The sequence below is a fragment of the Apodemus sylvaticus genome, chromosome 16 (assembly GCF_947179515.1).
Source record: "Apodemus sylvaticus chromosome 16, mApoSyl1.1, whole genome shotgun sequence".
NCBI classification, from domain to species: Eukaryota; Metazoa; Chordata; class Mammalia; order Rodentia; family Muridae; genus Apodemus; species Apodemus sylvaticus.
Window position 1 is genome coordinate 55402272 of NC_067487.1, and position 27336 is coordinate 55429607.

General features: G+C 39.1%; 1 pseudogene; it reads right to left on the minus strand.

Annotated features, from left to right (window-relative positions):
* Positions 1–23450: 23450 nt before the first annotated feature.
* On the minus strand, positions 23451–25935 carry LOC127666669 (acyl-CoA-binding domain-containing protein 5-like; annotated as a pseudogene).
* Between the last annotated feature and the right edge of the window lie 1401 nt (positions 25936–27336).

Sequence of the window (27336 nt, forward strand, 5' to 3'; positions counted from 1 at the left end):
CCCATTTAATAAAATGAGGAGACTGTATTATGGGGGTAACAAACCCTTTGCTGATAATATCTTCATCACAGAAAAGACTTCACATCTGGTACTGTAAACCTGATCAAAAAGCCTGTGCCTAGGGAGGTCATAGGCCTTGGTGGGGCAATCTCACTGCTGTTATTTTGTGAAATGGACTTGATGTGCCCATTAAATTATTCTAAACTATTATGCTCATGTCCATGGATTAATGATCCTAGATTTGGTCAGAAATGTTGGTGGATTTCTTTGTTTTTTTTCATTTTGGTTTTACAGTAATCAGAAGTAAATGAAGAGATTCGTAAATGCTGAGAAAAACTCAGCATTAAGTGCTCATCTGTAAATGGTAGGTCTATAACACTCCTTCCAATGCTCAGGAAATATCATCAAAGGAGAAGCATAAGAGATGGAGGAGAGAGGCAGGTTGAAGTTGGGGGTGAAAATGGTCCAGAATGGTTGAACTTACAACAGCTGTTAATTTATAACAAGATGTGCACAGGATTGGAGGAAGCAACATCCTGTCATGGAGGGGGAGAGTACGATTTTATGCAGTTAATGGGTGGCAGTGAAAGAAGGGCAATCATCCTTTCGTGGTGCAGCCACTAGCAAGGTGGTTATGCTCCTGTAAATGAATAAATGTACCTCCTGGAACTCACTGGGTCACCAAAAGAAAAAAGAGAGAGAGAAAATCATTAGAATAGAAATACCCATGGTGCTGGCTACATATGTGGCTGAGGATTGTCTTGTTGGACATCAGTGGGAGGAGAAGCCCTTGGGCCTGAGGATGCTCAGTGCCCCAGTGTAGAGGAATGCCAGGGTAGGAAGGCAGGAGTGGGTGAGTGGGTGGGGGAGAAGGGATGGGATAGGAGGTTTTGAGAGGAGAAAACTGAAGAGGGGACATTTGAAATGTAAATAAAGAAACTTTCTAAGTAAAAAAATAAAACAAAAGGCTGGCCGCCATCTATACCCTGGAGCTGGGGCTGTTCCACAGTTCACTGTGCACGGGTCTTGCCAGGAGAGAGCTGCTCTCCCAGGAGTGCTCTCTCATTCTGAGCTCAAAGGTAAGCTCTTCACTTTATCTCCAAAACTGTCCTGAGCAGTACCAGCTAGGAGCGCACAGGGCACTGGAACAGTGGAGCAGCTGGGACAAGATCCTTCTGGTCACCATCTGTACCTGGGAGCTGGAGCTGGTCCACAACCCTTTGTTTAAAGGTACTGTCAGAAGAGAGCTGGTCTCCCAGGAGTGCTGACACAGGCTACAGGTCCACAGGAGGGACAAGCTCCAGCCAGAGACAGCAAGACCAACTAACACCAAAGATAACCAGATGGCAAAAGGCAAGCACAAGAACCTTACTAAGAAACCGCAGCTACTTGGCATCATCGGAACCCAGTTCTCCCACAACAGTGAGTCCTGGAAACCCCAAAACACAAGAAAAGCAAGATTTAGATTTAAAATCACATCTGATGATGCTGATAGAGGACATTAAGGAGGACATAAAAAACTCCCTTAAAGAAATACAGAAGAACACAGGTAAACAGGTAGAAGTCCTTAAAGAGGAAACACAAAAATCCCTTAAAGAATTACAGGAAAACACAACCAAACAAATGAAGGAATTGAACAAAACCATCCAGGATCTAAAAATGGAAGTAGAAACAATAGAGAAATCACAAAGGGAGACAACCCTTGAGATAGAAAACCTAGGAAAGAAATCAGGAGTCATCATGTAAGCATCAACAACAGAATACAGGAGAGAGAAGAAAGAAGGTCAGGTGCAGAAGATACCATAGAAAATGTTGACACAACAGTCAAAGAAAATGCAAAATTCAAAAAGTTCCTAGTTCAAAACATCCAGGAAATCCAGGACACAATGAGAAGACGAAACCTACAGATAATGGATATAGAAGAGAGCCAACATTCACAACTTAAAGGGCTAGTAAATATCAACAAAATTATAGCAGAAAACTTCCCTAAACTAAAGAAAGAAATATCCGTGGATACAAGAAGCCTACAGAACTCCAAATTGATTGGACCAGAAAAGAAATTCCTCCTGTCACATAATAATCAAAATACCAAATGCACAAAACAAATAAAAAATATTAAAAGCAGTGAGGGAAAATGGTCAAGTAACATATAAAGGCAGAACTATCAAAATTATACTAGACTTCTCACCAGAGACTATAAAACCCAGAAGATCATGGGCAGATGTCATACAGACCCAAAGAAAACAAAAATGCCAACCCAGGCTATTATACCCAGAAAAACTCTCAATTACTATAGATGGAGAAACCAAGATATTCCATGACAAAACCAAATTTACACAGTATCTTTCTACAAATCTAGCCCTTCAAAGGATAATAAATGGAAAACTCTAACACATTGAGGGAAAATACACCCTAGAAAAATCAAGAAATTAATCTTTTAAGAAGCAAAAAGAATATAGCCACATAAACATAATTCCACCTCTAACAACAAAAATAACAGGCAGCAACAATTACTTTTCCTCAATATCTCTTAATATCAATGGCCTCAATTCCCCAATAAAAAGGCATAGACTAACAGACTGGATATATAAACAGGACCCAACATTTTGTTGCATACAGGAAACTCACCTCAGGGACAAAGAGAGATACTACCTCAGAGTAAAAGCCTGGAAAACAATTTTCCAAGCAAATAATCCCAAGAAATAGGCTGGAGTAGCCATACTAATATCGAATAAAATCAACTTTCAACCAAAAGTTATCAAAAAAGATAAGGAAGTACACTTCATGCTCATCAAAGGAAAAAATCTACCAAGAAGAACTCTGAATTCTGAACATCTATGCTCCAAATCCAAGGGCAACCACATTCATAAAAAAAAAAAAAATCTAACTAAAGCTCAAAACACAAAACACATTGCACTTCACATAATAATAGTGGGAGACTTCAACACCCGACTCTCATCAAAGGACAGATCAAGGAAACAGAAACTAAAGCGAGAAATGGTGAAACTAACAGAAGTTATGAACCAAATGGATTCAACAGATACCTATAAAATAATTTATTTTAAAACGAAAAAAATATACCTTCTCAGCACCTCATGATACCTTCTCCAAAACTGACCATATAATTGGTCGCAAAACAGGCCTCAGTAGATACAAGAAGATTGAAATAATCCCATGCATCCTATCAGATCACCATGGGCTAACTTACTTCTTAGTCAATTTTTGGTGGGTTTTTTTTGTTTTGTTTTGTTTTTTGTTGTTTTTTTCACAAAGTCTGACAGAGGCCTTCGGAGAAGATTTGTAGGCTATCCAAATCTTAGACTTGGCTCACAAATGTAATCAGCCTTTGTTTTTCATTGTAATGGATATATCAATGTGACAGTAAGGGACAAAAGGTAGCATTAAACCTCAACAAGAAGCAAACATGTGTAAATATTATATATTCCTGTGCAGGAGGAGCACTGAGGAGAACATAAAACAACAATAGTCTGAACCACATGACTCCCCTGAGGGCTGAGTGACCACTCTCATTGCCATCAGTGAGTGTATAGAGAGAAGAAAGAAACTAACAGTCACATCTGCTTTTGTTGGTCACCTTCTTAATGATAGTCTCAAGGTGCTCCTAAACATTGTGTCTATAGTGAAAAAACTATTATCTTTGGGGGTTAAGAAGCTGTAATGCCTATTACTTTTTTCCAAAGCATGTAAGTATATGTCCTCTTTTTGCAAATCTAGCAAGCATATTCAATATAGCCAATATTTTCAGTTATTACATGTAAACTTGAGGCCTACACTTCACCAGAATGAAAAACAAAGGGGTTTATTACAAATTTGTTTATATTCTGTTTGGAAAATATGTATAATAAAAAAATCAACAAGAAACCCCTGGAGGCATAACAAAAATATCCACATACACTTGTCCTTACAAAAACAGTTGAACATCAAGTGGTAGAAAAATTATGGAAAGGATCTTAGTCCGACCCTAACCAAGATGCACCAGCATCCATAGTTACCACCCTAACCAAGATGCCCCAGCATCCTAAGTCCCACCATAAACAATGTGCCCCAGCAACTTTAGTCCCACCCTAACCAAGATGCCCCAGCATCCTAGTCCCACCCTAAACAACATGCCCCAGCATCCTTATTCCCACCCTAACCAAGATGCCCCAGCATCCTTAGTTCCACGCTAACCAAGATGCCCAGCATCCTTAGTACCACCCTAACCAAGATGCTTCAGCAACCTTAGTCTACACCCTAAGCATGATGCTCCAGCATCCTTAGTCCTACCATAACGAACATGCCTCGGCATCCTTAGTCGCTACCCTAACCAAGATACTCCAGCATCATTTTGCTCATCTTAATAGTGTTTTGCTTCCCACTTTCTCAGTTTTAGCTCACAACTCAAACCATTATAAAATGGTTTTCATTACAATTCAGTCAAGAAATTCTGAGTTGAGATGATCCTTGTGCACTTCAATTTCTATTTTAATTCTGGATTTTTCTCTAGAGACCTACTTACCTTGACATCCTTCAAGTTCCTGATGCCCATAAACTTTTCCTAAAACATAATCTTTCATATCCACCAACTAAATGACTAAATACACTAGGTATGAAAACCAAGCACCTTGGAGTAAGTGTTAGCAGTCAGATTTTAAAACCCAAATCTCATGATAATTGTTGATTAGTCAATGTTGACATTTTCCAAATTATTATGACAAAGATAATCCCTGCTATTATTTGTAATGCTCTACATGATGTGGGTCCTCTACCTTCAGTCTGCATACTTTGGTCCCACTTACTGTCTCCCTTCCAGCCATACCAGCCCTCTTTTAACCCACTCGTAGAACACGTCATTCTTGTCCTAATAAACTTGTTTCTACTCCCTCAGATAGTTAATATCTTCATATGCCCAATTCTCAGTAATGTCATATGGATAGGATATTATGAAAACTGTAGCACAGCCTGTAATAAAAAGGGGAGAATTCTAAGTCTTGACCTTTGATCTGATTCTGAACTTTGGCTGGAAAGGAAGAAAACATTCTTGGCAAGGGAATGACAAGAAATCAGTGGAACAGATTGGAATGCCAACTCCAAATGGAAGAAACTGTTGAATTGGAGAATTAAAGCAGATGTATCAGCCTACACTCAGCTAGAATGATAAAACACATTTCCTATAGAACGGTAGAAGACTCAGGAGCAGACAAAAAAAAAAAAATAGATTTGATTATATGTTTCCTAGTCACTACTTATAGAATTTAGAGTAAGATCTCTTTTCCTTTTCTCTCAGATCAAGTGTTCTATGAGCCCCAGACTCTAAAATAAGTTAGTCGCCTTTAAAACAGATTCCTGGATGCCTCTGCCAGGGTATATAAACTACAACTCTCATAGACCCCAATAGTTTCTATTAGGTTCCTAAATGATACTGATGCTAATAAATTAGAGGTCACACTCTGAAGTCACCGCCTAGTAGACAGCCTCATATAATAAGCTAAACATAAAGCCATTCAAAGAGATCTGACTCTAAAATAAATATAAGAAGGAACAACTGAGACACAGAAACACCCCATGAGTAACCTAATGAGCATCTTATTTGCTGTTTCTTAAACTACAGTGTTATATTCTCCTAATGTCTCAATTCTTTATCTATAATAGGAAATCACTGAGCCAATCAAGCCTCAAAGTCCTCCACAGTTCCTTGCTGTTCCAATCCTATGATGTAGCTTCTGAATAACAGTTTGTTAAGGTTTTTGTCCCATGGCACTTTACTATGTAAATACACATTTTTATAGAAGTAAGGGGAACAGCCTATGGGACTACTAGAAAATAGGGAGGAGTTAGCCAAGAATCATATTTATATAAATAACAGGGCATGGTACCTGTTAATCACACAGCTAATGAAGAGTAACTATGAATAAAGTATCATCAGATTGAAGTACCTAGAGTATCTGCAAGAACCAATAGAGTAAAAGCAGACCATTGTAGTCAGATGCAATATAAGAGGGGAAAATGGGGGCCTTTAATTAGGAAAGGGGAGAAGATAAATATAGAAGATGGTACAAAAGATTTGAAAATGTCATAGTCATACTATCTACCTAAAATACCTATTGTATGTATAAAGCATGGACTATACTTACTTATTACTATACATATATAAGTTAGTTTATTCATATATAGCTTAATGAAAATGGTTGAATTAGGGGAAGGGTGGAAGATGCTGAAGAGAGGGTAACCCCATGGGAAGACCAGCAGTCTCAAGTAACTCTGGGGAGCTCCCAGACACAGAGCCATTAACCAGGCAGCATTCACAAGTAGGTCTGAGGCCCCTGGCACATATATAGCAGAACACTGCCACAGTTGGAGAAGACATGCCCAATCTTTAAAATACTTGAGGCCTCAGGGAGTGGGGAGGTTTGGTGGGGTGGGAGCATCCCCCCAGAGACAGGAGGAGAAGGAGGAATGGGAAGGGAAACTGTGGGAGGGGGAACTGGGATGGTGGGCAATGGCTGGATTGGAAATAAATAAATGATAATGATAACAAAAATAAGCTAGAATAGCTCAAAATCTGCCCAATCTAGGTTTACAGCTTGTAAATTTTAAAAAGAAAAATTCTCATTTGGGTTGCCAATCTTTCTCCAAGAGGCATAGACTACCTAACAAAAATCCCAATACCAGACATGAGAAGTTCTTTTTTGAGTTATTGGTAAGGGAGTTATTTGAGTTATTGGCAAGCTAAAAGGCCCCCATAAATGTATAGGTTATTGCTATTGCTTTGGTTTTCATACTCCCATCCCTTCCCCAGAGGTTGAGGTTAAGCCCCTATTGCTAAGACACCATTCACTTTAAACAGAGCCCAGAAACTTGAGGAGAATCTGACCTAGAGGCTTCTTGTATGAGAACTCACTCTCCTGGTACCAGAAGGAAACAACCAATAGCCCGACCTATGATGCCTACAAACCGCAACCAACCAATAGCACAATGGCAGGAAGAATGTAAAGGTGGCACACACCATGGCACTAACCAACAACTCCTTAGTTGGATGTAAGGCGTGCTAAACAAGAAGGAAGTCATGCCTAGTCCTAGAAACCTAGCCAGGTAGTCAGGGCTAATGAATAGAGGGGAATTTCTAACTGCCATTTTACTAAACCAGCTTAATCCCTGACTACATGTTAAATATAATCCTTATAGCCACAGATAAGTGTAATTGTTACTACTTTGTCAAGGACACTTCTCTTTGCAGCAGATTTAGACAATTACAGAAAATCACAACTAGTGAAAATGCAATGTTGTGGAACCTAGTTCCAACAGACACATCTACAACACAACAACTTCACCTAAGGTCCTGGAATCATTGTGTAAGAGGAAGTGGAAACACTGTAAAAGTCACAGAAACAGGAAGTTTACTATGAGATTATGTTCCTGTAGTGACTATTCTTGGTTGTCAACTTGACTATATCTGGAATGAACTACAGTCTAGAATTGGAAGGCTCACCTATGATCCTAATTTGGAGGCTCAGAGATATAAGTTTCTGACCTGGATCTTGGTATGGAGATCTTGAAGCATAGTGGCTAAGACAAGGAGATCTCCAAGTTCAAGATCATTTGGGATTAAAGGCATGGATGCACATACCTTTAATCTGGGCCACACCCTCTGCTGGAGACCCACACACCAATAATCTGGGCCACACCCTCTGTTGGAGACCTAAAGCCTTTAATCTGGGCTACACCCTCTGCTGGAGATATATAAGGACACTGGAAGAAGGAAGATTCTCTCTCACTCTTCCTTGCTTGCTTGCCTCGTGGGACTGAGAAACTGCTAGATCCTTGGACTTCCATCCACAGCTGCTACTGACCATTGCTGGGGAGTTGGACTATAGACTGTAAGTCATTGACAAATTTCCTAACTATATAAAGACTATCCATACGTTCTGTGACTCTAGAGAACCCAAACTAATATAGTTCCCTAAAAAACAAATAAAATGTACAGAAAAAAATGTCATGTACACTCATAAAATCTCACCAACATGGCTGACTAAATATGACCTGAGCAAGGATGACCCCAACAAGCATGGTACCATGGAAGTGGGGAAGCTCCAAAGACCAAAGTTCTGAATACACACACACACACACACACACACACACATACACATTTAAGAAAAGGAGGCCATGGATTTGAAGAAAGCAAGCCAGATACTTTTTCTGAGGTTTGAAGGGAGGAAATGGAAAGAAGAAATGATGTTATTTATTGTACTATAATCTCTAAAAGTACTTTAAAAGTCATCAAGACAAAGATGTACAGTTTGCTAAGATTCTGAATATTCAAATCCTTAAAATCTCAATATTCTGAGGTGCTTTTCTGAATGATTGTCGTTATCTAAACATGCCACAGTGGCCCCAGTGAAACCTGTAAAACAAAATGTTACAGGCTGATGTCTCCTGGTACTTTGCGGAACACCCCTGTTTAGAAGCCAAAAATCTTACTTGGCAATTTACCATACTTCTAAAACTCTCCTCCTTCCTAGTAGCTCGGACATAGAAAAAACAAGCAAATTAAGGTGTAAAAGAATCCATGTTGTAGCCAAAAAATTCTGCAGCGCTTTGCTCCAATTGTTTATGTCATTACATTTACCTCCCAACAGGATATATATGAAGTATGGCTCCAGATATGGTATAAAAAGCATTAATAGCAGGCAGTAGAAGTTTCCAGGAACCCTAAAAATACAGGTTCCTTTTGTTATTCAACCCTCAAACTATGTCCTTGAAGGACAGGTGGATTTGGGCAATAGGCAGATTAGAAGATATTTACATTTGAGGAACCTTGCCTGAACAGGTGGGTGTTGGGCAAATTAGAAAGAACCTACATTTGAGTTGGTGCATAGCTCAAAGCTACCTCCCCCACCCCAGAGGCCAGGCTTTCTGTCTTTTGAGTTGCTAATTTGCAACTGAATTGGATACCTCAGGGACATCCGAAAACAAGCTAATCCTGTTCCACCTTTAAATCTTGACCTTGTTTGTTAAACAGACAGGCTGTCTCCACCCAGGCTCACCAGGATAGAAAGATCCAATGTCTGTTAAAGACACTGGCAGACCCCACATAGGGAGTCTTTGACCAAAACAACATTCTTAGCTTATCCAAGTGTGACCAAAACAACATTCTTAGCTTATCCAGGTGTGACCAGGGATATAGTTCATACTTTTTACTCACAGAGACTCCCCGGTTAGTTTACCAGTTCACCGGGCTGGGACTAGGGACTGCAGCTGGAGCTGATTGCTGGGCGCCTAGGGCGGCCCTGGACATGGCACAGAGAAGAATGCAGCAGACAGACAAAGTGAAGGTGCTCTTGGGAGGACATCGCTGGCCAGGCAGCTTCCCAAGCTCTGCAATGCCGCCTTCTTTGCCCAGGAGGTGTGGGAGCCGTATTTCCCTAGCAGGAGGTGTGGGAGCCGTATTTCCCTAGCTCCCGGGCTAGTGCAACAGGGGGGATGGGGGGGCACGATGAAGAAGCAGTTTAACCGCATGCACAAATTGGCCAACCGGACAATGGGCAAACACCCTATACTGCTCAAGAAAACTAAGGCTTTAACAGAAGAATGTGATGCTTAATTTCAGATGTTAACTTGACTGGACTAGGGGATACCCAAAATAATACACTCAGATCCAAAAACCACCTCAGTGTCTGTGATTCATTTCCCCCCAACCCATGCCTTCCTGGACCGTGCCTTCCTGGTTATCCCACTGCTGAGTTTTGGTCTGTGGCATAAACACAATTTGATTTGTGTTGTTTTCACTTTGACAAATATCTAAGACTTTCTTTTTTGCCCAAATTCTTCATTAGCTCACAGTGAGATAACTGTTCGATTACTATACAAATTGTAAGTGATATGAACAGTATATGTAATATTTGAGAGTCAATTTATTTTCAAAAAAAAAAAAAAACAGAAAAGTCTCATCAAGATTTTACTTAAATTTTCTTTTAGCTTACATCTGCTCTTTTCAATTGGCTGTTTAGGACCATCAGATCATTTCATTTTTATACTTTACTTTCTAACCTATTAGATATTTGGGACTTACATAATATTCAATATTTTTTCTGTGTGTATTGATTTTCTTTCCCATTAATGCCCTCTAAGCAACTATCTGTGCTGTTTATATTAAATTGACAGATTCTAAAGAAGCAACATTAAATTTATTACAATTCTAAATTGGGAGAAGTTACAAATGGGCTGGGGGAATGTTTCAGGGAACACAGGATAGATAACATTTCAAGAGCTATGGCATTGAAGTTAATTTTAACAGCTTATATCTTAAGAGAGATCCACTTATCTGCCAGCGTTATGCATTAATTGATCTGTTTGGCATGTATACCTGCCTTTAATTGACCCCTTTATCTAATAAGACGTCTTTGTTAGTTTTAAAGTCTCAGTGTGCCTTTGCTATTTTCTCCTTAGCCTATAAACAGGATAACTTTTTGCAAAATTACACACTCGAGAATATGTGATGATGATGATGATGGTGATGATGATGAAGATGGTGAAGATGATGAAATAAAAAGAAAAAAAAAGAAAAACGAAAAAGAAATTTGATCTCTTTGTGAAAATTCTTAGGGATTACAAGCGATACAATTTTATCTAACCTGGGTTGCAGAGAATATAATAATCCTCAAAAGTTAAAGATCTATGTGTGCAAGATGGTGACTGGAGACAGAGTCCCAAAGAGAGTCAAGTATATTCTCCCTCTCCCTTCCACCCTGGGCAATTCTTTGTGTAACTGCATTCTCTCCTACACTAACAATACTTTCCCCATGGAGAAGAGTCTTGCTATTAAATAGGCAAAGAAATTCTTCTCCCAATTCTTAAGTAAGACACTTTCAGGAGTAACTAAACTGACACTGGTTAGATGGTGTGTCTTCCCTTAAAACTAATTATCAGCAAAAGGTACCTACTATCATTAGTTCAATGAAAGCCCATACAACTCATGCTGGATAAGGTGTCTGAAGGGAAAGACCTAGTTAATAGTTTTCCTGGATATATTATCGGCAGACACATGAAAAGGTGTAGACATTTTCCCAAACAAAAACAATGCATATGCTACTGTATAAATTACTATTTGAATGTAAGAAACCACTCCAACTTTAGGGATATAAAACCACTATTAAAATTTTTCTCAACCCCAAATAAATACATGTGGTAAATTTATGGAAGAATACATGATAGACTAAAGTGATCCTAGAAAATTCAGAATACTTTACATGTATATCTCTTAATATAAAAACATTAATGAAGACTGCAGGTGGCAATATATGCAGATTTGATGCCTGGATCTACAGTCTACATTTTCCTTTAAATCAAAACTAAAACTGGTATCCTGCTGCTATTTAATAAAAAAATGAAAGCAGCAGAGAATACACTGGCAGACTTGGTGGCTACCTAGGAATTGTTTACACCATGGTGAACTCAAGGGCAACAAAAACGACCTGTACATCCTTTACCTAGACATGTTCAAAAATGCGGTCAGAAAGTCAAAAATTAACAGGAGCACTGAGACCAAGGGATATAAAATGTTTTTGTGGTTATTAAATTTGATTTCCATCCTGTTATTTCAAATTGCTTTCCTGTTGCTTCCTTATGACCTTCTTATTACCATGTGGAATACACTAGAAATTCATAATTTTCTAAAGAATTATTTCTTGTCTAACCAAACAGAGAGATTTTCACTGGGGTGCCCATGAGAGCTTCAGCTTCCTTCCAGTTTACTATCAAAATGATGTTAGCAAATAACTCGTCCTACAAATAACAAATTATTCCAACATATTTGTATTTGTTAATTGTCTGTGGGATCAATAGATTATCCCAACAAAAATCAAGGAGGGTAGGGGATTTTATTGTTGTTGTTGTTGTTGCTGCTGCTGCTGCTGCTGCTGCTGTTGTTGCTTGCATGTTTATTTGTCTGTTTGGCTTCCTGTTCCAGAGGGTATAATCCGTGATATCAGGAAGGGCCTGGAAGCTGGAGTGTGAAGGCCTATGTGGAGTCATGAAGCAAACATCACATTTCATCCACACATAAGATGCAGAAAGTAGGACCAGGGTATAAAACCTCAAAGCCCATCCCTCAGCCCTAGTGCTACCCCAATGCCATCCAAGCAATGTACTTTCTTCAGCAAGACTCTACCTAGTAAGGATTCCATAACCTTCCAAAACAGCATGGGACCAGTATTCAAGCACAGGAATTCCCAAAGGAAATCATTCTTATTCAAGCTCCACAACCAAGACCATTCTAAAGTAATCTAATATAAAGAACATTAGCCCTTGTGAAGATTAAGTCCATTCATCAGTACCTTACCAATATTAAGGACATACTCATTTATGCATCTTAATAAAAACAATAGCATTTTGAATGGTCTGTATCAGCCTTCATTCCTTAATGCTCATATACTATATTTCATACCTTTGTAAGGGTAGAAACATTGATCTTATATTTTATATCTACTGTCATTTAGTCCTTTGTCATTTAGAAAGGCACTGGAACAATGGAAAGGAAACAGATATAAATAATCTATGACTATCTTTCAAGTCCTGGCTTAAGCAGCTATTAGATAGGTATATATGATTTATGAAAACCTAGAGCAGTAGTTCTCAACTTTCCTAAAGCTGCAACCATTTAATCATGTTGTGGTGACTCTCAATCATAACATTATTTTGTTTGCTACTTCACAACGTAATTTTACTACTGTTATTAATTGTAGTGTAAATATCTGATATGTAGGATATCTGATATGTGATTCCCAAAGGGGTTACAATGACCAGCTTGAGAACCACTGCTTTAGAGGTTAGTGTTGAAATAGTTTCCAAATTCTTGTAACACATTACAATCACTTGAGATACTGTCTTTGTATTTTTAATTTCTTTTAGCTCTTCAATTCATAATTAAATCATCCTGAGCCTCAGGGACAAGGTCACATTTACAACAACTAAAGCAGAATTGCTAGGGATAAGAGCCAATTTCCATCCATTGGGAAACCTCAAGAACACTCCACAGGGTCATCTACGAGGTCCTTTCAGCTCTTGAGTTCTATATTTCTGTGACTTATCATGCTGAATGAAGTATTAGAGAAACAGTCAATAAGAAGGAACTATAGCATTTCTTAGGATATGTTTAACTCTCCTCATTTGCACCATAAATCAAGAAACTTTATTAGATACTTCAAGATCAAATGTTCAACTACAGATGATGGCTGTCCAATAGAGGATGAGTCTACCTCATTATGTGAGATACTCACTGGGGTGAATGAGGAGCAAATGGGCAAAGTTATTTTATTTTATTCTCTTGCTTTCATTGATCCTCTATATTTCTCTCTAGTATCTTCTATCCTCTGCCTAAAACAATTAATAAGTGTAGTCTATCCAAGGTTTACATAATCATGATCTTGTGGCTTTATGGACTCTGTTATTTATTTTGCCCTTTTGATAGATAAAGGTGAAAAAGTTGTCATTTGATCTTGCTTGGAATAATCCGTTAGTATAGAAAGAGACTCAGTAATAATGTTAAGACTGCTAAATAAAATGTTTTTTAAAAAAATGCCTTTTCCTGTAATTGAGTAGGGCATACATTATTTATTGTTTAGAGATACACAAACACAAATGAACACACACACACACAGTTGCAGGCATGCATACATGCACATATACACAGTCACATATGCATTTGACTTTATTTACATTTCAGGCAGTTGTGTAATCTGACCTTTCTCTTAGGTACTAACTGGTAAATCAATACTTTGTAACCATATATAAATAGTCCTAAAGATGTGGATTTATTTATTGTTGATACTTCCATGAAACATTTACAGTATATAGTTTCTAATACAATGTATCTTCAAGCAGGATATATTTGAAATCTTCTAGAATTATTTTGAAAGTATACATCCAAGTTGCTTTATACTTAATATAGTGGGTTTCAAGATGGCAGTTTAAATTTAAGAATGAATGGGCTTCATTAAAAAAATAAAAATCTTAAGCTAAAAACCTAAAATGGTCTATATTCAAATGAGTTTGTTCTCCTAGCTCGGGCAATTCGAAAACATAAGGAGGTCAAAGGGATACAAATTGGAAAGGAAGAAGTCAAACTATCATTATTTGCAGATGACATGATAGTCTACCTAAGTGACCCAAAAAACTCCACTAGAGAACTCCTACAGCTGATAAACAACTTCAGCAAAGTGGCAGGTTATAAAATCAACTCAAGCAAATCAGTGGCCTTCCTATACTCAAAGGATAAGCAGGCTGAGAAAGAAATTAGGGAAATGACCTCCTTCACAATAGCCACAAACAGTATAAAGTATCTTGGGGTGACTCTTACCAAACATGTGAAAAATCTGTATGACAAGAACTTCAAGACCCTGAAGAAGGAAATGGAAGAAGACCTCAAAAAATGGGAAAACCTCCCATGCTCATGGATTGGCAGGATCAATATATTTAAAATGGCCATTTTGCCAAAAGCAATATACAGATTCAATGCAATACCCATCAAAATCCCAACTCAATTCTTCACAGAGTTAGAAAGAGCAATTATCAAATTCATCTGGAATAACAAAAAACCCAGGATAGCTAAAACTATTCTCAGCAACAAAAGAAAATCTGGGGGAATCAGTATCCCTGACATCAAGCAATACTACAGAGCAAGAGTATTAAAAACTGCATGGTATTAGTACAGTGACAGGCAGGCAGATCAATGGAACAGGATTGAAGATCCAGAAATGAACCCACACACCTATGGCCACTTGATCCTCGACAAAGGGGCTGAAAAAATCCAAGGGAAAAAATATAGCCTTTTCAACAAATAGTGCTGGTTCAACTGGAGGTCAGCATGCAGAAGAATGCGAATTGATCCATCCTTGTCTCCTGTACTAAGCTCAACTCCAAATGGATCAAGAACCTCCACATAAAGCCAGATACTCTGAAGCTAATAGAAAAGAAACTGGGGAAGACCCTTGAGGATATCTGTACAGGGAGAAAGTTTCTGAACAGAACACTAATAGCATATGCTCTAAGATCAAGAATTGACAAATGGGACCTCATAAAATTACAAAGTTTCTGTAAGGCAAAGGACACCATCAAAAGGACAGATCGGCAACCAACAAATTGGGAAAAGATCTTCACCAATCCTACATCAGATAGAGGGCTAATATCCAATATATATAAAGAACTCAAGAAGCTAGACTCCAGAAAACCAAACAACCCTATTAAAAAATGGAGTACAGAGTTAAAGAAGAAAACCCTGAAGAATTTCGGATGGCGGAGAAACATCTTAAAAAATGCTCAACTTCATTAGTCATTAGGGAAATGCAAATCAAAACAACCCTGAGATTTACCTTACACCAGTCAGAATGGCTAAGATTAAAAATTCAGGAGACAGCAGGTGTTGGCGAGGATATGGAGAAAGAGGAACACTCCTCCACTGCTGGTGGGGTTGCAAATTGGTACAACCACTCTGGAAATCAGTCTGGCAGTTCCTCCGAAAACTGGGCACCTCACTTCCAGAAGATCCTGCTATACCACTCCTGGGCATATACCCAAAAGATTCCCCAGCATGTAATAAGGATACATGTTCTACTATGTTCATAGCAGCCCTATTTATAATTGTCAGAAGTTGGAAAGAACCCAGGTATCCCTCAAAAGAAGAGTGGATGCAAAAAAATGTGGTATATATACACAATGGAGTACTATTCAGCCTTTAGAAACAATGAATTCATGAAATTCTTAGGCAAATGGATGGAGCTGGAGAACATCATACTAAGTGAGGTAACCCAGACTCAAAAGATGAATCATGGTATGCACTCACTAATAAGTGGATATTAACCTAGAAAACTGGAATACCCAAAACATAATCCACACATCAAATGAGGTACAAGAAGAACGGAGGAGTGGCTCCTTGTTCTGGAAAGACTCAATGAAGCAGTATAGGGCAAAACCAGAACAGGGAAGTGGGAAGGGTTGGGTGGAAAACGGGGAGGGAAGGGGGCTGCTGGGACTTTCAGGGAGTGGGGGTCTAGAAAAGGGGAAGTCATTTGAAATGTAAATAAAAAATATATCGAATTAAAAAAAAAGAAATACTGATTAAGAGAAGGCCCTAAATGGATAGAAAAAGATTATTCAGATCCAAGAACAAAGCAGAGATTGTCTGTTTCCTAGCCTAGGGTGTGTGTATTCTTGCCAGAGCAGCAGAGAGAGAGAACATGCTACTCCTGAAAACAGGTGTTGAGGCAGAAATGTGTGCCCACCTTCCAAACATACAACCACTGTCTCGAAACTAAAAATCGCCCAGCGAGAGTTAAAATGAGAGATCTAGATGAAACCTTTCTGTGTTTTGCTATCTCAGAAGTTTTTTTTTTTTTTTAAGAGTCAAGAGAGAAGTTAGGACTCTTTCTAAGGCGTATTATACAAAATTAAGAATTTCAAGAAAGCCAAACAATATTAAAAGTCAGCATTAGTAATGCTAAGAGATAGCAATGAACACTTTGAGCACAAACCATCTGCCTAAAACAGATTCTGTTTTAGAGAATGTATTCCCATTATTACCTTTAAGACCCAACACAAACATACAAATCTGTTGTTGTTTTCCCCACTCTTCCAATACAGAAACTAGAACAACAGAAACTAAATCACTTGTCCCAAAATACACTTGCCAAGTGATAGATACAAGTGAAACAAAACCCCCAGATGAGGAAGGAAGAGCGAACTATGAGCAATAAGGCTTCGTACACATAGCATCTTGACTCCCAAAAGGTGACAAGCACTGATCATTGAATTGTTATTACCTGTGGTCATACAATGATGATTTTTGCTGCACACAAAATATGAAGAGTCAGTAGTACTCCTGTTAGCAACCATTTATTGAATTTCCTACTTTTACACTCTCTGATCAGAATGCCAGCCTGTGCTTACTACTCAAGTATGCACAATGCGTCAACCTACACCCTGAACTGCAGCCACCCTTTCCTACGTCTCCCTTTCCTTTCCTTTGCAACAAAGAACCATCTGAAATCACAGAACTTGTCCTTTTGGCATCACCTTTTCTCTACTGGCTCAAAGATGTAGGTCATGAGAGCACAGGATATTTGCCTATTTATCGTGTGCCTCTGAACAAATCTGACACACAGAGAATTTCCATAGAAATCGCTTTATAAACATTTGGCAAAGTACTAGTTTGAATGCCTGCTGTGTTCAATCTGAACTCTTTGGAATACAGAGGCTTTAAGGTACTTTTCCATAAAGAAAATTACTAAGAAGCTAACGTCTTGCATGATAAATAACCAGTGGGAATAAAATTTATAATGGGTTAGCACAAAACACACAATAGGCCAAAATTCCTCTGTTCATGTTTGCCTAGAAACAGGTATGGGAATAAGCCAAGGAAGTTCATTGCTGTAGTTCTTGATTAAAAGGCTCAACCAACACCAAGGAAGCACACAGTTAATCTCCCAAATAGATTTTCGTTCCAAATTAGTACAAGAGCCAGAAGGCTCAACATGAATACATTCACAAAATACTTTGATGTGCATCTTGCCAATGAGCAACCATGAAGAATGAGAGCTGACAGCTCTTCAAAGAAAATGTTTTAGCTGACTGAAATGATGTTAAATAAAATAAAAATCCTTCTTACCTATTCTATATACCCCGCCAAAAGAATAGCAGACTTCCTCCCCACACTTTATCTGATGCCATCAGAAGGAAATAATATTATGCTACATAATAATATGCAAATAACAATATGCAATGTTAATTTATTCATGTAAAAGCACCCTAACTGAAAAGCCCTTCATTGTGTTGAGAATAAGTAGTATTTATTTGTAGTCATAAGTTTTTTTCAACCTACTTTAATAAATGCTCAACCTACCCTCTAGCCCACCACCCACCAGAGGTAGAGGGAAAGAAAAGTTATTAGGACACAGGGGAAGTAGACCTGTTTAGAAACAGTTCTTTGGGGCCTAGTCAAATCTTTGATGTCAAGACATCAGCAGTTCCATCCAGTAGCAAACATAAAATACAAATCAGCAGCTGCAGTCTAGTCTAGTTGATAGTCACCACACATTAACCAGCAAGGACAGTTCAATCCAGAAGAAACTAGATTAAACCAGCCAATCCCAGGCACAGAAGTGGCAAGAAGCCACAGCAAACTCACAAGGTATTCTTTGGCAAGTTTAACTCTGTGGTGTCACCAAAAGCAGAGCTCAGCAAAGGAATGTATGGTGAACCAACACATGCATGTTGTTAGCAAAGAATATTGAGATGGAGCAAAGCAAACCAATGCTCCAACTCCCACTGTCTGTTGGGTCACATTTATATTCCTTTTAAACATCGTGCATCCTTTCACGTGTTTGCTATAGCAAATCATTCTTTTGCCTGTGTCTGCATCAGGAAAACATTCTTTCAAGTGTGTGCCCCAGCCAAAGATCATTTGACATAACTGACTTTCCAAAGAAACATGAAGTTTCCACTTCATTTATTTATTTAGTATGTATTGAGAACTTACTATGTGCCTATATCTGTTATCAAGCATATGAGTAAAGCACAACCCCCTCCTCCAAGGCAGGAAGACTTTGCTTGCTTGGTAACATGTGCTGCAATTGAGGAATAAGACAATGCATGATGAAAGATACAGTAAAGGGAGAATCAGAAGATGCTCAGAGACATCACAAAGGCTTCTTAAAGGATCACCCCCTCAATTGAGTCTTAAAAGATGTAAAGAACATTTGTAGCTGAACATAGGCATGTGGGGGAACTCAGCATAGCAATCAGTCCATGACACCACAATATTTGCATATGGGTTCACAGTTCTCTGGCTGCCAATAGCCATTAATTGTGTATAAGGGAGATAAAAAAGTAAACATAATTCATGAAGGAGATGATGGTGCTGTGTGAAAACTAGTGATTATGGAATGGTCTGTGCAAGCCGTAGTTTTAGGACAGTTCGAATAGATTAAGGTAGGGGCCAAAAGCTGTCATAGACTGCATTGGAAATGCACCATTGCAATCAAAGCCTCATCCAAACCACAAGTGACCCAGGTTTTACTGAGCATAATTCTGTCATATTAAATTAATGTTCTTACTTTGATCATATGTCTCTAAACACCAAATACTTTAAATGGAGGTCACAAACTAAATATTCCAAGTAAACCCCACTCTTCTCTCCACCGCTGACCCCCTGGCCTTCCTACAGACTCCCCAAGGCGGCTCCAGCTTTCTGGTGGTTCAGTCATCTTGACATCCTTCACACCTCCCCCTCCAATCCACCAACAAAATGTATCACAGACTGGACCATATCTTGTGAGTTCCATCCTGCATGCTCCATCAAGAGGCTACCATTGTTTTCCTCAGTCTAAAGTTCCCTTTGCTTGTCCCTTCCCACTCCACAGTCTGTTATCGACTGCGGTTAAACGTGTCACACTAGTTTTCTGCTCTGTTCAAGACTCCCTAGGAGCTTCCAGTCTGCTTCAGGTAAAAACACATATCCATGAACATGTCTCTGTGCTTATGTCTGTGCACGGCTCTGTGGGTCTGTGCACAGCTCTGTGGGTCTGTACACGGCTCTCTGAGTCTCTGCACATATAAAGAACTATTCGTGCATACAGATGTGTCCTTCCACATTTAGCCATATGCCCTATGTCTAACCATACCTTCTACGATAGCTTACACCTTTCTTGTCTTCAAAGACTTACTTCACAACCTGTGGTGTTATTAGGAAGTGGTGGAACCTTAAGAGACAGGAATCTAGGAGAGTTAAGCCATTGAGAACATGCCAGCCCTTCCTGCATCTCCTTTGGTTTCTGGCCACCATTAGTAGGGAAGCTTCTTCCTGTTTATGATCTTGCCATGAAGTGCTCTATGATAGACCCAATAGCAACAGGGCTAAGTGACCAGGGACTGAGGCATCAGACACTGTAAGCCAAAACAAACCTTCTCCTTATTAGGTGATTTATCTCTGGTGTTTATTGCAGTAATGTAGAGATAGCTCACACAACCCGAGCCTTTTTGCTCCATTAAGGATGCTGACCTGCGTGGTATTCCTTAAATGTACCACACAGATGCCCACTTGTGTTCACTTTGCAACTTCCCTCATGACTGTCAGGTAGCAAAGACATCCCATCTAAGCATTCTAAAATTTGAATTCCCTCTCCTGCTCTGTCTCTATTCTACTTTTATGTACTGCCTGGCTTGTCTTGTATTTTACTTGTTTGTGTACTTAACTCTTTCTTCCCAACCATTTGAAGGGAGTAGTGTGTTTTGGCAGGCGCCCTCACTGCTTTCTGCACAGTGCCTGCAGTACGTAGCACACAGAATATGTTCAATCGGTGGTATTATAATTTGTATGTCTTGGGAGGTGATTGGGAGCCAATTGGGTCATTAGGGCTCTGACTTTGTCGGTGAGTCAATGCACTGATAGTTTGGTCAAGTCATTCTCCAGATCCTTCTGCTTCACATTCTAAATACTCCTCTGGTTGCTCTTGTATAGTTTACTATGGCTGCCCCACCACATATGGATATTGGGCAATGCAGATTTGGCTAGTGAATGCATATGGTGACCAACATTTTAATGTTTTAATTATTTTTAAACTACTTAAATTAGCTTAGAAAATAATAGATTTCTATATGGGGTTTTTGCATCATTTCATCTTGATTGATTCTCTCCTTCCCTTTCTCACCCCTTCCTTCCCATCTCTCTTTCTTCACTTCTCTTAGGTACACATTAGCTCTGTATTATCCACTTCCATGTTTTTTTCTCTTTAAAATAAGCCACTGAGTTTAATAAGTGCTATGCTAGCACAGGTGTGTGGTTATTTATTGGATTGTGGGAAACTTACCAATGGCTTCACTCCTTAAGAGCAGTAACTTCCCTACACTCAGTAGCCACTAACTGACTAAAAGCTTGGCTAAGAGAGTGGGCTCAGGATCCTCTCCCCCACCAATGTTGAAATGTGGAGGGGTCCCATAACGTTGTGTGCAGGTAACCATAGACATTGTGAGTTCATGGGTCCAATGGCCCTGTCCCTAAGACAGCACTTTATCATGCCCCTCAGCTTCTCACTCACCTTCTGTTTGCATTAACTACTGCCCGTCCCAAAGATAAGATTCCTTCACCAAGACTGAGGGAAGCAGTAATCTATAGTCATAAATGTCCAAGCAGAGAGAGGATAGAACATATTGGTATAAAGGATTAAAGGGGAAAAACATAAAATAGAAAGGGTTAAATTGGTGTGGAGGAATGGTGGGTAAAGTAGAATAGGTAATTTGGGAAAAAAAATAAGTAACACTAAAGGTATTTAAAATATTTAAAAGGTAGTCTGACAACATATGCACTTAGCATATAGATGGTTGCTTTCTTTTTAAATTCTGCAATACTAAGGATTGAATTCATGGTTCTCCCTTATGCTAGAAAGTACTCTACTGCTAAGCTATTTCCTTGGCTCTTTCTTTAGTTTTCCACTTGAAACGTAGTCTCACTAAAGTAAACAAGCTGTTCTTGAACTCACTATGTAGCCTAGATTGAAAGCCTCCTATGTTAAGCTTCCAAGTAGCTAGAGTTGCAAGGTTGTTACCATTTTAAGTATATTAATAACACTCAACAAGAGACATCCAATATCACAGCCTCTATTTCATTTCCCCAGATATTCAACATCTTCCAGGCATAGTACCAGGCAATGGATCCCCTTTTTCCAATACCTCATAGATGGTAAACTAAAGTCTTAGCAACAATTTAATTGCAGGATGCCAAGAACAATAAAATTTTTCTTATCATCCATGTGATCTCATCACTGTCATCTATATCCAGAGCAATATAGTATAAATGACCTAACTGAAATACCCACCCTTATAAAGTGCATTGTAAAACTACTTTCCGGTCTGATACAATGTAAGCAATCAAAGACCCAGGCCTTATTCCATTCCCTGGATAAAAACCTTGACATGTTTTTGGGTGAGTTCGCTAAAAGAGAAATAACGCAAGGATAATATTCTCAGAATACTGTTATAATCAGAATTATTGACTATTTTAATGGCTTCTGTTGTCAACTTTGTACTTCAGAAGTCACTAAGGGAAGTCTAAGAAATATAACAATATAGTTTTTAAATATGGCTAAAAATCACTGACAAATTGACCCTTAAGGATGTGGCCCTGGCTAATGACTCACTTTAATTTGATCCCAGAGTACATTCTGAAGCTCAACTATACCACAGGATTGATTTCACCTTGAGATAAGAGATTACATCATATGACAGTTAGTCACTGGTCAAAGTCTACTCTGCCCTGGAGGAGTGCAGTGTGTGGGGGGGTGTCTGTGCTCCAGGAAGACTGATGCCTATTTTAGTGCAGGGACTGCTTAAGAAAAGTGAGTCTCTGTTCTATAAAAGAATATGAGTCTTTTGGTTTATAGGCAACAGAACACCTGTCAGTCAAACCAGACAGACATCAACAGCATAGGAGGGAAGGCATTAAGAGTGTGTAACTCAGTGACATTTAAACATTTTCCCCATTCACACACGTGCTTCTTTGGGAAATTAATAAGATTCCCTCCACAGACAAGTAGACATGCACATGGCTTTTGGCACATAAAGAAGTTTGGCAGAATGACTAAAGCAAGTATATGTAAACATATGTTAAATAATTTGTGACTTGTCCAAATTTATATTTTTTGACAGTATAAGTTTTCATTTTATTGCAAAGCACCCTATGAAGCAGACAGTAAATATCTTCACTTAAAAGAAAAATGGTTACAAAGGATTAAGTGTGCATCATTGAATTAAGATCAGATTAACCATCTCTAGAGTAGGAATACATTTTTACACCTACATTAGAACTTTTCATAATTTCCAACATCAAGTTAAGTATGTTCAGTGACTCATTGGTAAACAGTAAGCACAGTGCAAGGATGATGATTTTCTGAGTTCCCGTGAGCAAGCCAGGGAAATCAAGCCTGTCTTCTGTGCAGACCACAAAGAATGCAGAGGGTTCTTCCATCAGTTTTCTGCTATGTAGCTGAAAGTTCAGTGACTGATACAAAATTAATTTAACCTCATTTAAAAACCACTCTTATTTTTGCATTCTTTCTAGTGCTTAATTTAGAAAAGTAAAAAGTATAAATTTTATCTCATTATTGGAGCTATGCCTTAGAAATGCAGCTTATAATTCTTATTGGAGAAAATCAGGTGATTGTTATTAAACAATAATTAATAACTTAGTCCTTCAAGCCCAAAATGTGTAAGTCTATGGATGCTACTTAAAATCTAGTTGAGATTGATTTTTCAAGTATCAGCAATATTAGTCTTTAAAATGTTACCATTTGTGTAACACAAAGAATATTTATGTATATAAACCAAACTACTGGACAAAAATGAAATGTAATTATCAAAACTGAGATTTTTCTTGTGAATTCTACTTCATTTCCAATCCATCTCTTAGGTCATCCAGGCCCAGCAGTCTTCTTGAGGAAAAGGCCATTTCTTCCATTTAGTTTTCTTCTCCTTCTTTGATAATACAAATGCACCAACCATTGAGCAATAAAAGGCCATATAATAGCAAAAGCTAATGCACCAGGGGACATCTCAGAGGGCCACCAAGGTGGTCTCTGTGAGGAGGTCTGATTACTTGTCTGCAAAGATAATTTCATCTGTGAAGCAGTTAGTGTGGTTTATGACGTCTCTGAAGTAAGTTCTGCATATCTTCCTGCAATCTAAGGAGCACAAGAGCGATCTGATCATTGAAGTTGCCTCTGGACCCTTGGTCTGAGCCCAGTGTTCTCCATCACCTCCACTTCCTCTTTGCTGACCCTTGGTTCCTTGGCTCAAACGTGGCATTCTATGCCCCACTCTCCCTCTCCTGACACAGAAGAAGTCCTGGCTCTCCCCACCTCTCTTCTCACCATGTGGTGCTCCACTGTTACTTCTGCCATCTTCTCCTCCGTGCTTCACTTCCCCTTTCCCCTTGACTCCTACCATCTGCATCTTCACAAAAACCAGAACTTTCCAAGTGCTGAGTAGGATCATCACTTAATACTCCTCTTATCCAAATTGCTCCATACCATCACAGTATACTTCACTATGTGAAACACTTGTCACATGATGTATTCCTAAAGCATCTTCACTGGGATCTTCATTTGTATCTTGCTGAACACAGACAACAGTGTTTCTTATCCTCTGTGAGCTCTGATCTCCAGACTTTTCATCTTCACTGTTTCTGGTGCTACAGGAAGAATTAGTATGAATGCCACTGTATATATCCCGAGCAATGCTATCTTTATAGCCATTGGTAACAATGATTTCCAAATTCTCATCTGTTGATTTCTTCATCATTTTCTTATCACCATGGCCACTCTGCTCTGCTCCTTCTTTGTCCTTGTCTTCCTCAGGCTCAGCTCCATTATCACTGCTCTCTGCTTTACCATTAACAGATTTGGCATTTGAAGAGCTCAGAACATTACCAACATCTTTCTCTCTGGAACCCAGTCAAGCCACTAAGTAAAGGAAAATACCACACGAACTCAGTTCAGAAACAATGGTAACTCAATCCCTGGGCATATCAACTAAAATCCTAATCCTGTGAGCCAATTGAATCTAAATCTTCCAGTGGTGAATCCTGGTGGATTCACCATCTAACCCGTAGACATTAGTAATTACATTGTGTCCTCTCCCTATCCTTGTCCAAAAGCCCCTATCTCTCTCCTGTTTCCTCTCTTCCTCCATCCAACCCCAAATATTTATTTTAAGTTAGAGCAGAGTCAATTGCCCAAACAACCTGTATTAGTTGCTTTTCTATTGCTGTGATAAAACAGCATGACTCAGAGCAACTTATAAAAGGAAGGGTTTATTTGGGCTTACTCTTCCAGAGAGGGTGTCAATGGTGTCAAATAATGCACAGCAGTAGGCAACTGGAGCAGGATGCTGATTGACTCTCTGTCACACAGAAAGCAAAGAGAGCAAAGGACATATTGGAAAGACTGGGTGTTCTCATAGCTTGCCCCTCCCCAGTCACATTCTTGCTCCAGCAGGGCTCTGTGACTTCATCTACACAGCATCACCAGCAAGGGACCAAGTAGTGATCAAATATGTGAGTCTATGGAGGGCATTTCTCATTCAAGTATCCCAATGACTCACATTCTGAACAGGAAAATACTTGTTGAAAATAGTTTACAACATATTAAAATTCTTAAAGCATCAGAGAAATGCCAACCCTGTGGAATCCACACTCTTCTTCCATCTTTATGGAGGCTGTGGGAACGGAACCCAGGTCAACAGGCTTGGATGGAAAACACCATTACCTGCTGAGCCATCTAACCATCTGTTGACTAGTGTTTGAAATGGCTTTTAGCTATCAAATGCATGTTGGGAATCACCATGGAAAGACTAAGAAAGAAGACAATATGATTTTATAATGTGATAGGTTCCTACCATTAACAAATTGAGTCCTTTGAGATCCTCATGTCTCTAATTTCATGCTTGAGCTCCAAGTAAACTGCTTTATTTATTTATTCTTTTAAATGTTCATACATATGTTGAGTAAATTCGGATCATGACTCTCCCCTCCTCCATTGCTTTTAAGGCTCTCCACTCCTACCACTGCCCCTCACCTTTTCTCTCATTAAGTTCCCACCTCACTTTCACATCTTTTGTTTCACCTTGTGTGGTTTTGTGACCTACTGGGTTTAACCAGGACATGTGAGTGGACATGGTTGTAATACTATCCACTGGAGTATGAGAAAGTCACCAGAGGCTACATTATGAAAGATACTGACTTCTCCTCCAGCAGCTCTGGATTGCTATTAGCTCATAGGTGGATCCCATGAGCCCCTCTCTTACCTATGACTGAAAGTTTACCAGCTGAGCCTCCTGCAGGTTCCATAAAAAACAACTGCAGCAGTTGCAAGTTCCTTGGAGCTGCAGATACGCCATGCTCATAAACCAACAGTTCATGGTTCTCCCCTTCCCTGTGTCATTTGGTACTTAGGTTCTTTCTGTTTCCTCTGCTACTACATTCCCAGAGCTGAGGAGGAAGCATTTGATAGGAGCACTCAACAGTCACTTGTTCTCCATACCTGACAAGTCCTGAGTCTCTGTACTAATTGTAAAAAAAAAAAAAAAAAAAAAAAAAAAAAAAAAAAAAAAAGTGATGTTCCTTTGATCAAGGCTAAGAACAGCACTGATCTACAGGAATGGACAGAAAGATTTAGGAGGCAGTTTGACATGTCCATTTAGTGAAACAAAAGTAGTAGGTTTTACCCCAAGAACTCAGGACCTCCCCGGCAATGGCCTTTGACCAAGTCCATAGTAGTGGTCATAAACTCCCTCCTATGAAAGAGACTTCAGATTCAGGTTTTGAAAACTCTATTGATTACCTCTGCAACAGTTGCACCACTATGGTACTGGTGTGTACCTCTTGCCTGGCAGGTCGGTATAGTAGCATGCAGTGTCTAAAGATGAGGGATACATGCTAACTTTTCTACCTCAGTTGCCTACAGAACAACATCCTGCACTGTAAAGGCTAGCTAGCAAGGAGGAAGCTTCTAGCTCAGTTCTATCATGGCTTCTCTGATTCTGCAGCTGAGCAGTGTGATAACTTTAATAGCAGGGTCTTACCATCCAGCTTTGATGAATAATCAATTGTTATGGCTATAATCTGTTCAGTTTCCACTTGGGATCTTCCTGACCAACTCCTGAGGCAGTGTCGCAAACTTGCCACTGGAGATTTTGTGAAATATCCATGGCTTCTGAGATCAACACGCACAGGAACTCCATCCAAAGGCTTTGTAAAATTATGTCTTTTAATTGGCTTAGAGACTAGGGGGTTTCTCTGTGACTTCTTCAGAAAATCTTTAGTTTTAGTTTATCTTACCCGGCACCTTTTCATCTCTCCTACCTAACACCCCCATCCATGAGTAAACTTGCCACACCCAGAATTTTTTCTTTCTCTTTTCATAGCGCATGTGCTTTACCATACCTATTCTCCGTAAGTCCAGGGTGGTCTTGAACTTGCAGTCATCCTGTATCAGGCTCTCAAGTGGTTGGAGTACAGCACACCTTGTCTAAACATGCATATTTTCTTACCATGAAATCACACTACCATGCCATTATTATTTAAGAAATAATTACTACTTTAATGCTTAGATAAACACTATGGAGCTAAAATGTAAGATGCTATTTGTTGATCATACAAACAGTACTTTCTTCCACAGCTACTTTCCATTAATAAAGCATGTTTTCTAATACTTTGAAATACATTTTTAAGCTTCATTTTCTCTACTACAGTGATCAGTAACTTACCAGTTTGATCATGGCCATTTCATCTTGTCCACA